Here is an 18,427-nt window from a genome sequence, read left to right as displayed (position 1 = left end):
GATTACAGACCTGAGGGTCTTAGAAATGACTGTAGACGTTCCAAACTCCTCCTCTTCTCCCTTCCCCAAATGTTCTACTTCACACTGTATTCTCTCTGCCAGCCCATCCCTGGACAGTTCCTTCCCTTGGCCTCAAACCTGGGGGTTGGGTGGCTTTGTCCTGTGCCTCAGCTCAGGGAGCACCCCAGATGCTCCAAGAACACCCAACCCTGATAGAGGTATGGGTGGATGAACCCAGCCCAGACCTGGGTGGGGTCCTAAGAGCTGGTCTCTTGGGGAGTAAGGGTGGGAAGAACAGTTCTGGATGGTCAGCAGGATCCTATTGTGACTCATTACCTCAGTCCTGTATGGTTGTGCCAGGCAGCCCAGAGAGCCAGTCTCAAAATTACAGAGAACAGGATGGTGAGAAGCAAAGTTCTTGGAATGGAAAATGGGGAGTCAAAGGTTATCTGAGCCTCTGTGGTGCAAAGAGGCTGGGGCCAGGAAAACTCTGGAAAGTCCTTTAAAAGGCTACAAAGCACTCCTAGCATTGGAATGTTCTATTTGCACCTCTGAGCCACGAGAAAGGGAACACAGTGGATGCCAAACAAAGCATAGTAGCATTTACTGGCCAGAAGACTATTCAAAAACCTAAGGTCTGGGATGAGATAAAACATGTGAATATGAATAGCCTTCGGGGGACTTTTGCCTTTGGTTTTGTTGTTTTAAAGCTCTCATCATGGCAAGAAGAAAGGCAAGGAGGTAACAGGCCTGCTTGAGGAAGTCAATGTAATGTTGCAAGAGAAACCAGCCATGCTGCTCCTGCCTCCTCCACCTAAGAGAAGGATCTTTCTAGAAAGAACAACTCTGGTAAGAGGCAGCTGAAGCAGAAAGCAGGTGTGAAGCTAGGAGAACCACAGCTGCTTTAAGTAATGTCAGTTCTTCACACTCAAATGAATCACATCCATGGACAGCTAAAAGAACGTGCAACTGTCGCTGATGAATCACTGCCAGTAATAAAAACCTCTGAGAAGAGGAATGGTGCTAAAGATAAGGAACTAAATAACCAAAGAGATGGTTCAAGAAATGTACACCAACAAGGCTGGCATCTATTCAGAAATGTTCTGGCCTAGAGAATTAAATAGATGAATATCTGAGAAGAGAATATGATGATCATCTCAAACTGACACAGGTTTACCATGAACAGGTACCAAATTAATCAATTGCCTCTTAAAATTAGATTTATTAGAACATTCACATGATTATAAGTTCACCTGAGCCAGGCTTTAACAAAGTTCCATAATACTCTTGTGAATGTAATGAAAAAAATGGGAACAATTCAGCAGATCTATATGGATGGAGATGAATAAACCACCATACCCCAAATGTATGGATTTAGGGCACATGGATTTAGCCCTGACAAGTACGTTTGGTGAACAAGTTGTATCTACAGGTGACAAAATGATCACTATCACAGGTAGATCACTATCCTGTTAGATGCCAAGAACTGGATTTTTAACATTCTTCATTAAGGAATTAAGAATTTAAATACTTCATTTAAGAATTAAGTCCAACAAGATGAAGTTTAAGATAAATACATGTTGCAGGGGAAATGGGTAGTATTTTGGTTGACCACATCCTCCATATACCAAGCATTTGAAGGAGCTACTGGAAAGAATGGAAAAGGCTAGGATATATTAGGGTCCTCATGATGATCCTCAGAGAGCTTCAGAATGAGATCCCACCATAATCCTGAAAGCCCCCTACACACACACACACACACACACACACACACACACACACACACCCCTTACACATAGTCCCTTATAACTTTCCCATTCATTATACACATCTGAAGAGGATAGCTTGAGATTGGGTCCAAGGGAGATTGCCACTTAGTACAGCCATTCAGGTCACAGCCTGGCAGTATGAGAGCTGGCACCTTAAAATCAGTATGTGTTAGGATGAAGGTGTGAAATGGCAGAGCACCTGCCTCGTAAGCACAGGCCCTGAGTTCAAAACCCTAGTACCACCAGAAAAAAAGAGAAAAAGAAAAAAAATCCCTACATGTTAAGGTCTACTCTAGTCAAAGCCAGGTCTGTTTCAAGACGCTCATTCTCATAACTGGCCAGAATAAGGACCACTGCCAGAAGGAAGGGAAGGGGACTGTCAGGAGCATTTTAAGTTTGATGTACCCTTCTCACCCAGTGACCTGTGACTGACAAGCCAGGATCTCTAAATGGAAATGCCTGGCTGGAATTCCTTCTTAGCTCATCAGTCAGACAGGCATCTTTAGAGTTATTTTTTCCAAGGAAGGGGATCTCCCTGAAGGAAATAAGTAGATGGCAGCAGAAAAAATAGCAAATAAAAAAGCTTCCTGACAGTCCAAATCCTCGGCTGATGTACTTCCAGCCCAATGCCTGGAACTCAAGACCAGCCTAGGGAGGATCAGAGGCTCCCATGTGGCCAGAAGCCAAGAAGGTCCAAAGTGGCTTCAAAAATCCCTAAGACCAAAGATACTGGACTTGTTCCAAGCCACAGCACTTCTAGATTAAAAGGGATACTGTACATCATGTAATTTTTACTTTTAAAAAATGTGAGGAGTATACAGAAAGGAGAAATCACATAGAACTACTAGCAGTAGTGAAGGGCCTTCAAAAGACCTGGTTTGCAGAGCACTTTTTCCAAAATGGGTGGTTTTGGCCATGTATTGTTTGGTTAGTTAACAATGAAGTCCAAAGGTTCAAACCAGTCACCTCAACCCCTGATGTTCAGTCCTGGAGTAACCCTGAATACTTCAGACTAAGGGTGATAAGGAGAGAGTTCAGATGATCAACAGTGATCTGGAACCAACCTCATAAAGCTGTGTGTTATCCACAGACAGGCAAAGAAACAAGCCACATCCCAGACACGGTGACACTGAGAATTTAACCCCTAAAAAAAATATGCTAAAGTCATGCTGCCAAAAAACTCAGAGATAAGCTTTGGAGCTGGAAAATATACAAGTAAGCACTTCTTGACACACCACCTTATATCCCATTCTCTAGGGAAGGGTGTGGAAACCAACGATTGACCTCTCTCTTTTTTTTTTTTTTGTACAAGTAAGCCCCCACCCCCTCTCTCATAAGGCTTCCCTTTTGCAATGGGTTGTCAGTTCTTCTGCTGTGACTACTAGTCTTTAGCGCATGCTAAATTGCAGTGATTTGGAGAGAGGAGTAACAATGACACAAAAGAAAAAGGAGCAGACTAAAACAAAAGGCATTGAATATTTGACACCACAGCAAGGTGCCGGTCACTCACGCCTGTAATCCTAGCTAATCAGGAGGCAGAGATCAGGAGGATTGCAGTTTGAAGCCAGCCTGGGCAAACAATTCATGAGACCCTATCTTGAAAAAACCCATCACAAAAATAGGCCTGGTGGAGTTGCTCAAGGCAAAAGCCCTGAGTTCAAACCCCAGTACCGCAAAAAAAAAAAAATTGATACCACAAACCCCAAATGTGTAATTCCTCTATTTACTTAGAAACAGTTGCTGATGCTTACCCTACCCAAAGATAAACTAGGACAAACCCGGAAAGGGAAAGGGAAGCAGTGAGGTAAGGCTGTTATAAACCTGGCACTGAACAGAGGAAAAGCTCCTTGCATTGTCAGGACACAGTTTCCCTCCTCATGAGAAAAGTTAGACAACATAACACTATGAATAGTGACACTATGCTATAACCACACACTAAACAGAGGCAGAGGGTTGCCCTCTTCACACGCTTGGAAGACATATTTGGAAATCACTGTGGCACAATAGAAAGAATATGGCACTGAGAGCAAGAGGAGGTAATATTGAGTTCTGGCTCTGCCTAGAATAAACAGTGTGACATCAGATCAGACACAGTTCTCTGTGAACTATAAACTGAATGAGTTAGATTAGCTGAACTCATACTTTTCTTTCAGCTCTAACCTTCTGTTATAGTACTTTCTTCTGTCATATTACTGCAGCAAAGCAGTTACACATCAATCCAGTGAGCATTTCTGAATACCTTCTGTGTGCCAGATGCTCTGCTGGGTACTAGGGACAGTCTTGCACTCAGAACCTTCCAAATGCCAAATGCCAGAGGCCCAGAAACAAGCCTCTACAGTACAGAAGAAGACATGTATAGAGAAGATGAAGGGTCCCAGCACAGAATGGATCAGAGAATAATTCTAAGCAGCTTCCCAGGAGCCAGGACTTATTAGGCCTGGGCAGGCTGAAAAGAGCTACTGCCCAGCATTCTTAGGCCCCTCACCTCAATAACTCCCTATATGGCCACGCTGTCAGGGTCAGTAACAGCTTCTACAACAAGACCACTTACACCAACAACCCAGCAAACATTCAGCCCCTTTCCCCAGACTTCTCCTTGTATCTCCAGTCTCATCTGGGTACACCTGCTGCCCTGCAGAGCCAGGCCACATCTGCTGACATGGAAGCTTCTTCTCAGGCACCCAGAGGCCTTGCTTTTAGTTCCTCTTCAGCTCATGGTGCCCAACCCATGTCAGTTGTTCCAAATAGTTTCCATCTTCCTCAAAACCACATCACAACCCACCCACCCAACTCTCACACCCAGTAGACAATTCCCATCTCCTCTGTTCCTGGGAATGACTGTTCAGTACAACTCCCATGGCAACCCTCCTATCCACCTGTCCCAAGTTCCTTCTTAAATGGCCCAGAGAAAGCCATAGTTCTCTCTGTTTACAAGTACAGGAAAAAAAAAAAAAAAAACAAAGGAAAAGACTATTTAAAAAAAAAAAGAAAGAAATTGCAGTTATCAACCAATGTTGGTTGTTGCCCACGCATGTGACCGGACTCTGAAACTAGCACACTTAAGTGGGATAAGGTATATGGATAGACTCCGCTTGCCAAAAGGCATGATGCAAATACTACTAGCTATTCCATAAATGTTGGCTAAATAAACAAATTAATGAATTTGATCTTGAAGAGGCAATCTAAAGAGCTGCAAAATATACAGCATCACTAGGCATGTGCACCAGGAATGTAGCCTAGAATCTGCCAAGCCAATCCCTTAAAACACAATGGCAGGGCCTTTCCAAGCCTGATCTCTGGGTCCTCATTTGCTCCTATACACACAGCCCATTTAACGCCAACCCAGGCAGCACTGAGTCATTTTAGTGCCTTTTATTTTTGAAATGACTTCTTAAAACAAACACAATATATTTGGCATAAAATATATATAACATATTGCATATGTAATATACTATATTGTGTGTGTGCGTTCCATGCTTTAAACATCATTATAAGCCCTCAACCCACGACTATTGACACAGGTCCACTGCAGGCACCCTCAGAAGGATGCATTCACTTATGCTATGTTGAGCATGTTCCACATGTCATGTTTACTCTGCTGAAGTCTCTTTGCCATTTATTTTTTGTCTGCCCAACAATTTTGACTTATCATGGCCAAATGATGGAATGCAACTGGCTTTGAACCTGCCACAAAGAAATAAAGGAAAGGTATCACCCACTACTGTAAATATTAGGATCCTCTGAGTCTCATGAGCACCAGTAAACATGGATCAGCATGCAGACCTGTGTACATCTATACAGGATACCAGGAAGCTAAAACCATCTGCACTGAATTTCTTCCCAATGCTGCTAGGACAGAGTTAACAAGGAACTGGGTAGCCAATAACTCACTATTTAGTTCTGCATTGTGTGTATTACAAGTAGCTATGCAGAATACATGAGGACATTAGGGGCCTTCTCCACTGCAACTTTGTTCTTCTAGCTGGAGCTTCAGATTTTTCAGAACTCACCCCCATCCTGAGTGGGTGCTGCATGTAAATGAACAATGCATTCTAGACTGTTAGAGACTCATTTTCTATAGAAACAGAGGAAACCCAGGGAGGGCTGGTCATTCTAGGGTAAGTGGAAGTCAGGGCCTAGCATGTGGCCAAGATGAAAGCTCCAGTCCCCTCATCCATTATCCAGCATACCAAGTCTGATGAGCTGTCACCCCAAAACTAAGGAGCTAAGATGGAAAAAGGCTGAGCTGCTGTCTCCATCCTGGCTAGAATTTAGTTTTCAGAAGTTTACATAGATGACTAGGAATACAAGGGTAGTATCAAAAGAAATAGAAATTGTTGATCAGGTTAGGTCATAAAATGACTGAATTAAGTTTACATGGTTGGTTTCTTTGCTTTTTCTTATTGTTGATAACTTCATTTTCTATAATCCACTGGCCACTTTAGAAGGTGCAGGTTCCAAAAAACTGACAATTCTGTGTATTATTAAAACATTAGTAGCAACAATAGGAACCAGGTACCATTGGATAGGAGGAATAACTTCTAATGTTCTAGAGTATAGGAGGATAGCTACACTATAGAACAATTAACTGAATATTTCAAAATATCTAGTAGGAGGATTTTAAATGTTCCCAATGCAAAGAATCAATAAATAACTGAAAGTAAAGATAAGCCAATTACTTTGATCTGAATATTACACATCACACTGTACCCCATAAATAAGTATAACTGCTCTCTATCAAATAAAATTATGTGCTTAAAAAGTTGGTGACTTTTGTTGTCCAATTTTATATTTCTGTTTGTTTTCTATAAAAGAACAGGGGAAAAAGCTGAGGAATGGTCAACTTTCAACTTCAGATCTACTTGAAGGAAAAAGAACTAGAAATATTTAAGAGCAAACATAATTAGTAAATTTGTATAAATGTTCCAAACATGGTAATTTTAAGAGCAAATCACATTATACAGAGTACATTTTATGTTCCAAAACTAATATAATGACTTGATATTTGTAAAGAATACTAAAAAAAATTGCATTATTACTTAAATTACATTATTGCTTGCTTTCTTTCGCCTTAGTTAGAAATGCAGATCTCTAAAAAAAATTGTTTCACCCTAACATCCCAAGTACCTTGTTCCCTATTTTAAATTTAGTTTCATATTTAAAAAGAGAATTCCAAATGTTTTGCTGAACCTCAAAATCCCTTGATCTTTCAAGGTAAGATGTTAAACTGAAACCGTAATTCAGAGCTTAAAAAAGCAAAGCCTAAGTAAGAGGTCCAAACCAGCTGAAAATGGGGGTACTGGAATACACGCTCTGGTCCACTCCTGCCCAAATTATGTGAAATTTAAAAACTTTTTAATTCTTTCCTCTACGTCAAACCTTTTAAAATACTGGTGTTTGTGGAAAGTTCATTTGCAACTGCCGCAGAAGACAATATGCTGTTAAGTATGATGAACTTGGAGAACAAATGCAATGTCTAGAGCTATGCATTCTGTTGGAAAATAAAGGTTGCGCTCTCTCTCTCTCTCTCTCTCTCTCTCTCTCACACACACACACACACACACACACACACACACACACACACACACAAACAGCTTTTCTCTTGGCCAGAGAAGAGACTGAAGAGAGAATGAACCTGAGGGGAAAAGGAAGGAACTGGCTATTAGAAAACATGGATAGCGGTGTCTCTGTCTCCTTTTTAAATTATATGTGACAGTATGTCTAGATTTTGAGTCCATATTAGGATAATTCTGGAAGCTACAAATTCCATTGAAGTTAGCCTGCCTTAAGCAGAGTTATATTTTCAAATCTTGCTCCATCTAATCAGAAAAGCACTTTAGAGTGGGTGCCTTCCACACACAGCAATCCAGAAGCAGCCATATTTAGAATGGTGTGACTAAGCAGGGGAGTGTCATCTTCTGAAAATGTTAAAGTATAATATATGTGAATCATATACCCACCTAAAAGAGATTCCTGACCCCTCCCCCAAAAGCCTAAGAACAATACACCTTAACCAATCATAATAGTGAAAGCTGAACTATGTGAATTCAACAAGCACAAATAAAACTTGTTTTTCAAGTACATCTCTGCAGAAACTACTTTTTATTTAATCATGCCATAATCAGCAGAGCAAAGACATTCTCTTTGAATGAGAAGAACACTGAGTGAGTCATCTCTATGTTGATAAGGAGCCTGCAGGATGAAGGCATTGTTGTAAAGTCAGCATCAGATGGTGCCTTGTCTAAATCAGTCTGTGGAACAATCCAGATGATTTCGTCCTATGATGTGCAATAATTACTGGAGATGAAGTCAATCTCCTTGTTTTAGTGACAACCCCAAGCACAATATAATGTTTACTTTCCCAAACTAGGAGGGAAAAAAGAAAAAATGTTCCACTCTATTTGTATTCACAATAGTCACTACATGGAAAAGAAGAAAATATCTTGTTTTCACACATGACCAGCAAATGTGATATCATTTCCTGCTTATTTAAAAATTGCAAAATCAAATGTAAATCTCTTGGAGAAAAAAACGACACCTAAGAATGTCACTGCTGCACAAAATGGATTCCGTGTCTTTGTAGGACACAACAACTTTTGTCAGAAAGTAGTCTAATACACCTTCAGTAACACAAATACAATGGCAGTCCAGAGAGCTACTCCTAGACAATGACCACTGCAGAGATCAACAGCACATACTCCTAACAGCAGCAGGGCTTCTAGATACCAAATTCTACCCTTTACTTTCAGAGAGCTAATAACTTACACAAATTTCATTTCGAAAAGTTTCCTATGATAGCCAAGATTTTAAGACAAAAAAATTAGTTTGGGATGCTTTTAAATTTGCCTGAACCCTGAGGTTAGAAACTATCAGCTACAATGGATTCCAAATGTTTTGTTCTGTTTCACAGTATAGCAAGACTTGGCTCTACAAGTCTTTGTGGCAGTGAGGCATTCAGTTGAAATGGCCTAATTTGTGGGTAAGCTCATATCTACTAAACCTCATTAAAAATCATTATTTGTCTAAAGCAGTTAAATAAAACATTGACTAGAAATAGCCTTCAATCCTTTTAAAAATAAGGAGAGGAAAAGAGGGGAAAAAAGGAAATTGGCCTGACATATCCACATACATGCAAAATTCTGAAACTCCAGTTAAAGAACATGTGAAGCTACAGACCAAATAAAGACAACCATCCCAGGGAACAGACAATGGCCTCCATTAATGCACACTGAGTAAGAGCAGTTATTGACCAAATTGTAAAGGAACTTGAAACTTGTTTAGATCATCAATTAAAAGCAAAACAGGTACTATTATCCTTTCTAAAGGTAATAAGCAATGTAAAAATTTTAAAGTACAAAATGGCATATAGTGAAAGGTAAACCCCCTTTTCACACCACTGCCCTCTCCACTATTCATCTCAGGCATCTCTTCCTGCAATGGAAGAGACAGACAAGTTCTGCAGCCCAGGTCTTCTTCTTTTTTTTAAATTATGAGAGATACTACTATTTTTTAAATGTCCATTATTCTAAGTATCCAGGGGTATGGGAAGGTCCTATTCTTATTTTATTATTATTCCTAAAATTACTTATTAAAGAAGGAAGCAGAGAGCAGAAATCCTCTCCCTAACAATTGCCAGAAAGTTTAATTCTTTTAAATTTTCATTTAGGTTCTACTCTGTGAGAAAAGAAGATAAAAGAAAACCAATGTTGATGTCAAACATCATTCCACCGAAATCTTCATTGTGCCATAAACTACTGGCTACAGAACACTATACAATCAATGCTCACTTTCTAGGGAACTTCTAAGTGCTCTACAAGTTCCACTCAGAATATTTTCACTGAAAACTAGGTGTTGAAATACATGCAAAGACAAATTAGGGCTGCCATTGTTCTGGGATTTCAAACATCCAGTTTCAGAATATTGCTTATCATCTTGCCCTCTAAAATTGCATGGCTTCCCATTCTTTCCACATCATTTCCAGAAAAGGCCTGAGTAGACCAGGTGGGGTGGGAGGAGTTAAATGTTTCCAAAGAAGGAAATCTTGAAGATCTTCACAAACCCTGGAGGGGTGGGGATGGGGAACTAAACTGAAAGGTAGTCAGAAGGAGGAAGTAGGCAGGCCTTGAAGCCGATGATGGTGGGAAAGAGACAGAAATGTCCACAGTGACTGGAGAAAGCAAGACTAAAGAAATTTACCAGGAAGCCTAATGTGGGAAAACTAAGAGACCAGTAAGGATATGGAGGAAGCTCACTAGGATGACTTGTATTAGAAATGGAAAAACCAATATGGAACAGCTGCATTTTATACCAGAAGCTCAAAAAAGATGAAAATGTGTATGATTCAGAATGGATTTTCTATTAACCAATAATGGTACATGAAATTCATAACTCTACTACAACCTGCTTTTCATCTTCAGCATTTATGCCTGATATTTTGAAAATATCCTAAATATAATTGTGGCTCTGTGAACCATGCTGCCTATCTGGATTTCATAGAATTTTATCACATCTAACTTTCAGTGCAAAATGACTGATTTTCAGACATGTTTTGAACTTGATAAACCTTCAGTTAATGAACTTTTGGATGATATAATTGCAGGATGAAAAAAGGCAGAAATGTATGAAAAGTGAGTTAAAGTTAATCATCAAAACATCTTGTTGAAGTTCCAGCCCATATAAAGAACAATGCACTTTACAGGTTATTGGCAAAGAACACTGACTGGTCTTTCTGCTTGCCAGCTAAAGGAACAGCCACGTGCAACTGCATAAATGTATTTTATAACTCACTCAGCCAACCAGATTTAAAATTATGTAATTCTAAAACTAATTTTCTTGATTTGGAGGAGTGACAGTGTTTCAACTTTTTATATTGGGTGAGGCGCTATTATTACTTTTATATCATATCTTATTTGCATAAAATGGAATCATAACATATTCTTTAACATGTGTCTTTATTTACTTCTTAATAAGGATTTTATCTTGAAAATTTACCCTTTGCCTTCCTGCTTTTTTCTATTGAAATCCTACGCATTTTCTTCTTTCTCTCCCAAAATGATTTCATTCAATCTCAGCTTTAAATACCATCAATATCTGATGATGCTCATGATACCATTTCCAGCCCCAGCCAAGTCTACATCACTGGAAGAACATCAAATAGCCATCTCAAAATTAATATGATTCAAATAGACCTCTTAGGGTGCCTCTGTGTTACCCATCTCAATAAATAGTGACATCATTTACCCAGCCAAAAATGCTGGGTTTGTCTTTGATTCTTCTTTTTGCTCATACCCCACATTGAATCCAGCAGGCTCTATCTTCAAAACACATTAGTCTTACCACTTCACATCAGGATATCACTATCCTAATAGAGGCTTAAATTTATCCCTTGCCTGGACCACTGAAAGACCTCCTATGGGTTAACTAAATATTTTTTTGCCCTCAAAGTCTATTCTGTACTTGGGATCCAGAGGAATGATTTTAAAGCACAAAGATCACATCAACTATTGTACTTAACTTCTCCAATGGCATCTGGTTACTCTCAGAGTAAAATCCAAACTCCTTATCACAACCTCTACAACCTGGCTCTCACCTATAACTCTGATCTCATTCCATATGACTGTCTCTCCCTACAACCATCACTAGGCCAAGTCCAGCCAAACTGGCTGCCTTCCTGTTCCTCTATCATGCCAAATGCATCCTACGTCAAAGGCTTTCCTTTTCACTTGTGGTTCCTTCTGCCCAAACACTCCTCCCCAGCTTCTTTTATTCATGTCTCTATAAAAAATCAGTCAATTTTCTCTCTCAATCAATCAATCAACCTTTCTCTCTCTCTTTCTCTCTCTCTCACGTTCTCCCTCCCTCTCCCTATTTAACTCTTGTTTAATTTTTTCACTCTCACCTTGTTTAATTTTTTCTTAGCACTTATTACTTCCTGAAATTACATTTTCTATTTAATTATTTGTTTGCTTCATTCATAAACCAATACTTAAGAAGAACCCATCAGGTCCAAGGTATTCTTCCTAAGAGTTAGAGATATAGTAGCAAGTGAGGCAGGAGAAGATTCCAGCCTTCAGGAATCCCACCTTCTTATTTGCTATACTCACTGAAATCTAAGCTCTAAAGAGGACTGATCACACAGTTCACCTTGAGACCAATGAATCTCCAATGGCCTGTGCCATGTCTTAGCATGGAGTAGGCATCAACACATGTCTGCTGAATAGATAGAATGTCCTGCCAACTACACCCATCTGCTTCCCCGAGAACTCTAACTACAGAGCTCTTTGTTTCTACCAGATGGTATTCAGGTTGGGGTCCAGAATGTCTAACATATCTCCTAAGGCAGAGCAGTCTGGACAGTCAACTTCTGTGGTTGAGTTGGGTTCCTAACCCTGGCCCTGCCTGTCCAACTGACTGCCCTTCCTTACAACCCCAGCACCCTGCAAGTTCCCCCAGTGACCATGTCACTAGGATTTGTCTCCCTAGATCACAAGAATTCCCGATGCATATGGTGGGAGCTGTCCAAGAAGTCATCATTGAACAGGCCAGTTTCTCTCTACAAAAAGTGGCTGGACTCAAGACGCATGTGTCCTTTTTCCTCGCTGGCTCATGGTGGTCCTTCCCCTCAACAGTTCACACGAGACTTTCAACATCAATATCACCACTCCAACTATTCTCATCTCAGCACTGAACACAATGTTATTAAGGATATATTTTTTCAATCTTTTCACTGCCCCAGGGGCCAGATATTTACCTGCTGTGATGAGTAACTAAGTTTCTTCCAAAGAACATTTGTTAACTGTGAAATGATCTGATCTCAAATAAAAAGGAAGATAATTTTGAAATAGTTAATTCATTTTTTAAGAAAATGGAAGATAGTGGCAGGAACAAAATTAAAAGAAAAGAAAATGCAAATCTCTTTAAGAATCACTCAGGATGTCTTAAGAAAAAGGTATTTACAACCCACATTTCCAACATATTTGGATGTAAGAGTAACGTTCACATTTTAATGTTAATTCAGATGTGCTCTGCTTTAATGCCCTGTTTTACAGGATTAGTAGATGAAGATGGCCACATATATTACAAAAGCAAAGACAAGAAGCCCATCTGGTGGTCAGCTAAAGTGGGCTGGGTGTGGCAACTATTTCTTCCTATATCTGGGACTTCAGCTTTAAAGAGTGTGTTAATAAGGTAAAGAAAGTACGTTGGGGTTGCCTCATTCTACCTTTCAGAACCCAATGGTATTGCTTTATATTTGCCCAGCGCCTCATTCCCTACAAAGCATTATCGCATGCATTATCTCATTTAGTATTCAAAGCAAGCAATCTTACAATGTGAACAGGGCAGGATTCATTTCTCTGTTTTGGACCCAATGAGGTCAATTTTCCTAAGATCCCACAGTAAAAGTGACAGAACCCAGAGATGCCTAGGCCCAGCCCATAAACTTTTTCTCTGTAAGAGGAAAGACAGCATGGTTCTCTGCAAATCACATTCTACAGTCAAACTGGGAAACACACACATACACATACATACACACACACAAACATATTCACCAGTGGTTTAAGGTGGTGGGAAGATGCATTGGACCTGGAGCTCTGGGCAGCAAGAGGGTTTCACAAACTCTTCCAATGGACACCAACTCCTGCAACAACAACAAACAAAACAACTGGTATAAATCATAAGCACACTTTGGCCTGACCCCAAGGGGGCCCATCTCAATGCCAACTGCCATCCATCCCAATTTGGCTGAAAGCCTCCGTCTCCTCTTCCAGTCAGAGTCCCTTTCCCACCTTGATTTCTCACAAAAGTTTGCCTGCTGAAATGATCTCCATCAGAACTATAGGTTCTTGGGCAGAAAGGAGTTCTAGGAATCATCTTCAACAGGGATCACAAACTGAAAGCACACTGGGTCACAGCTAGAGAACTACATTTCATCTGCAGGTGTATCCAGAAAATCCAAACCTAAAGATGTCACATAAAAACTCAGACTTCTGACTTCTCTTAAAAAGCAGAAAGCAAAACAACAGATGATTTGTCAACTCAGCCCACAGTCACGTCTGACAATGATGAACTGGTGCTGCACAGTAGGTGCCCTTCATAGGCAGGCTTGGCTGCTCCAAAAAGCACAATCCCCAACACTCCTTTGTTTTCATAACACAGAAAAGAACTGTGGTTGTCATTTATCATTACCCCTGTGTTACTGTTTTTGCAGTACTGAAATATTTTCCTCTACTTATAACCACAACAAAAGAAAAAGGGGGAAATTCTAAAAAAACAATGGTAGGGCACATACAACAACCCAAGTTAAGCCTCATTTGTAACTCTTGAAGAACAACACTCCAATTTCACACAAGTATAGTCAGCAAACTGAGTAACCTCCCACAGTTAAAAGCAGAGCTCATTCTATAGCCTAGGTCTCTTGATAATCCAGGACTCTTTCACAACCCACTGCATAGTAAGTAGTCTTATACTATAGAGCAAAAAAGTAAGTAAATACACATATATACATGTGTGTCTCAAAATTAACATAAAGCTACAAAGCAAAATATCAAAATCAAGGAAATACAGTTGAAGCACCCCATCCACTTTCTACTAAAATGTTTGCCATACCTTCACGTATTGCCAAAGAACATAATGGAAATCATATCAGGTTCCATAAAGGTTTATTTCCTAATAGGACATATTTCAATAATTTCACTGCTTTAAAGCAAAAAAAAAAAATTCACAAATATCATTATCTATGACTTCAAAAGTACTTAATTACTGAAATGTCTCAAACTGTCTAGAACACTTTATGCTAGAAAAATCACACCTTAAATATAAGACTGCAAATAAGATGAGGCTGAGGCAGGAGGATATGAAGGCCAGACTGAGACATATACCAAGATCCTGTCTCAGAACAAGGATAGGAGATGAAGCTCAGTAGTATAATACTTGCCTAGTATGCACAAAGCCCTGAGTTCTATCTCCAGTACTGGAAAAAAAAATAAAAGAACTGTTAATAAACTTATGCATAAAATATTAGCACTGTAATAAGTGAGCATCTTAAATATTAAGATGGTGGGAGAGTCAGGCAAGGTGGTGTACACCTGTAATCCCAAAACTCAGGAGGATTAAGGGCTCTGAGGCTACCCTAGGCTATATAGTACATTAAAGGTCAGAGAGTCCCTGTCTTAAAAAAAATAAATAAATAAGATGGTGGGATTTATGTTTTACTCCCTCAAACAATTTAAAGAATTTATTGATTTGTTCACTTAACAAATACTCACTGAGTCATATTATACACATGAGTGTTATGGGAGCACTAAACATGGGTATCTAGTACTAATACCTAGTACCTACAGGCACTCCTTCCTAGCATAGACAGAGGCCTCAGGAAATTCCAAAGCTTAGATGGGAGAGGAGCAGGCATAGAGGAGACAGTGGAGGGAAGGCAGAACTCAGGCCACAGGACAACATGGGCAAAAGCAACATAGGGACTGTGACCAGTCCCTCCAATTTTGTCTTGTCTAGATCTCTTATTACCTTATGGCTCTTAAAGCCCAGTGCATTACACCATGTGACCTAACATCTCCTGGGACTTGATGCACAGCCTGGTATGCACATTCTCAGAAGTGGATCTTGCCAACTGCCATATCAAGAATGTACTAAGGCAATCCTGCTCCCTGGCAATGACTATTTATGACTTCTTAGGACAACCAATGTTGTCCCAGAGTCTACAGGGTCCAAGAAATGTGCTGGTAGAAACCCTGAGCCTTTTGTGAAGTCTTAGAGATGACAAGAAGTAAAGACTTTTTCTTGAGCCAGTCAAGAATGTTCAGCCTATCCCTATCCTAAGGCCTGGACTTCGACAGCTAGAAACCACCATGCTTTCAAGCCTGTAGCAGAATGTTTGTGAGAAAATGTCCCAGAATACCCACACAGCAAAATCGCCAAGTGGAGTTGTTTTCATATGTAAAAAAGAGATGAGCCACCAGTCCTGGCTGCAACAGATTCAAGGGAAAACAGTTAAAAAAACTACCTGGAAAGAAAAGGATCATAAAAAGGAGTAAAACAGGTTCGGCAAGGTGGCTCATGCCTGTAATCCCAATTACTTGAGAGGCAGAGAGAGGGAGGATCTTGGTCCAACCTAGCCCAGGCAAAGAATGTGAGACCTTACCTAAAAATAACTAAAGCAAAAAGGGCTGGGAGCATGGTTCAAGTGGTAAAGCACCTGCGTAGCAAGTTCAAGGCCCTGAGTTCAAGCCCCAGTACCTGGGGGCAAAAAAAGAGTAAAATTCAAATATGTGGCCATGGTTAAGATTCAAGTTCATGGCCAGTATGAAGAACAAGAAGGCAAGGTATACGTGATTCTGGGAAGAACTTTCCTAGGTCTGTAGATGGTGGCCAGGTACCCAAATATATCTGAAAATAGGAATCACCTGGAGAACTTTAAAAAATTAAATAAAAATAAGTTCCATTAATTCCAGACCCAATAAACCAGATCTTTGGCTTAGAGGCCCCAGCATGGTTCAAAAGCCTCCCTGATGCCCCACAGAAAAAGGGTGTATTTTACCCAGAGGCCTCAGAAGTTCCAGACAGTCTCTTCAAGGTCATTAATTAAGCATGGTTCAGGAAAGATTTAAGGATTCAGGTTTTGGAAGAGTTACATATTCCTAGTACATTTAACTACTCTGTATCACATTATGACAACCATTGCTTAAATTCCTATTTATTTTAAATAAATAAAAGGCAGAATGCCAGCAACCAGAATGGCAACTGGGTGAGGGAGGCCTTCCTTTTTGCAGCAAGCACTCTCATATGCCCAACATTAGGGCTTCCAGATGAATTATGGGAGCTGTCTCACCTCTGCCACTGATTTGCACCTTTATATACCTGTGCAGGTTCCCCTGGCAAGACAAAGATCTGGGGGCATCCAGTCATCAACATGGCCTTCTAGGAACAGCTCCAAGGCCCATCAAAGGGCATAGACACTACAGATCAATACAATGGATGGAAACCTGCCAAGCCCTGAGCACTTCTCTTTCCAGATTTCTACTTTGTGGTCATGTAATAGCTTGCATAATCACAAGCCAAGAATGGCAAAGTAAATGTATGTATGCCACAAAGATGACAGATCAGAGTAAGCAGCTTCCCTGAATGAACCAAACTGGAAAGAACTCTTCTTGACCTCACTAGGTGTCACCAGGTGACCTTCAAAGAGTCAGCACCAGAGAAACCCACAGCTGGCTAAGGTAAACTCACAAGGTCCAATGGCATTCCATACTGTCCTTCAACAGATCAAGGAGACATACTCTTGTGTCCCCTTCAACCTAAAGATCCTCTGCTTGGACCATAAAGTAAATCTAGAAGAGGATAGGTGGGAGAGGAAGTCTAGGCAAAGCTCAAATGATGTTGGCAGTCTTCAATTTTTTAAGAGATCTGTTTACTTCTCCTCTACAATTGTTCTATCCTGACCTAAAACAAGACATTTCTCTAACACCCCAAAGGATATCACATTTTTTGTTTCAGAGACCTTGAACCCTCACCTATTTCATCTACAACCTTTTCTTGAACCCATCCCAAGAAAACAGAGCCCTACTTGGCTGTCATGAAAGTCATCTTAGCCACTGTCATTCTTACCCAACATCAATCCTGACCCATCCAACCTGCTCCGGACCAACAGGTGCTTCCATGTTAAATGTTCTCAGAGCATCACACATCTCTTCTTCATGGCACATGGCAAATGTATGTATTTGTGTGGGGGGAGGTTTGAACTCAGGGCCTCAGTTTGCTGGACAGGCACTCTACCACATGAGACATGTTCCCAGCCCTTTTTTGCTTTAGTTATTTTTCAAGTAGGGTCTCATATTTTTGCCTGGGACTGGCTTCAAACCATCACAGGCACACACTACCATACCCAGCTTTTTGACTGAAGTGGGGTCTCGCTAACTTTTTGTCTGGGATAGTCTTGAACTTCAATCTTCCCGATCTCTATCCCCTGAGAAGCTGGGATTACAGTTGTGAGCCACCATGCCTGGCCTATCATTTATATTTTTTTCCTTGTTTTTCTACTAACAACAAAGATTCATGTTTTTGTTCTGCTTCTTTGCTGTTCCTATTTCTAAGTTTTAAAGAGTCTCTGTATATCATTCTTCACTTTTCTTCAAAGTACCAAATTTCATACCTCCTAGCCCAGAATTGGCCCCTCTGTTTTTTTTTTTTATTCATATGTGCATACAATGCTTGGGTCATTTCTCCCCCCTCGCCCCCCTTACCACCCACCCCAGTCCCTCCCTCTCCCCCCCACCCCCTGGATACCCAGCAGAAACTATTTTGCCCTTATCTCTAATTTTGTTGAAGAGAGAGTATAAGCAATAATAGGAAGGAACAAGGGTTTTTGCTAGTTGAGATAAGGATAGCTATACAGGGAGTTGACTCACATTGATTTCCTGTGCATGTGTGTTACCTTCTAGGTTAATTCTGTTTGATCTAATCTTTTCTCTAGTTCCTGGTCCCCTTCTCCTATCGGCCTCCATCACTTTAAAGTATCTGCATTAGTTTCTCTGTGTTGAGGGCAACAAATGCTATCTAGTTTTTTAGGTGTCTTATCTATCCTCATATCTCCCTTGTGTGCTCTCGCTTTTATCTTGTGATCAAAGTCCAATCCCATTGTTGTGTTT

The 18,427-nt window shown here is 40.3% G+C and overlaps 1 protein-coding gene across 50 annotated transcripts in view; it reads right to left on the bottom strand.

Annotated features, from left to right (window-relative positions):
• Window positions 1–18,427, bottom strand: part of Sorbs1 (sorbin and SH3 domain containing 1) — a 234,557-nt gene that overhangs the window by 154,345 nt on the left and 61,785 nt on the right. For all 50 annotated transcript variants that reach the window (XM_074078642.1, XM_074078660.1, XM_074078661.1 and 47 more), the window contains exon 2: window positions 13,319–13,407. The gene's annotated coding sequence lies outside the window, so the exon portion shown is untranslated. The remainder of the gene's footprint in view (window positions 1–13,318; window positions 13,408–18,427) is intronic.

This window comes from Castor canadensis, chromosome 7, assembly GCF_047511655.1.
Source record: "Castor canadensis chromosome 7, mCasCan1.hap1v2, whole genome shotgun sequence".
Classification (NCBI taxonomy): domain Eukaryota; kingdom Metazoa; phylum Chordata; class Mammalia; order Rodentia; family Castoridae; genus Castor; species Castor canadensis.
Note: the sequence above shows the minus strand (reverse complement) of the source record. Positions and strands in the feature narration are given on the sequence as shown.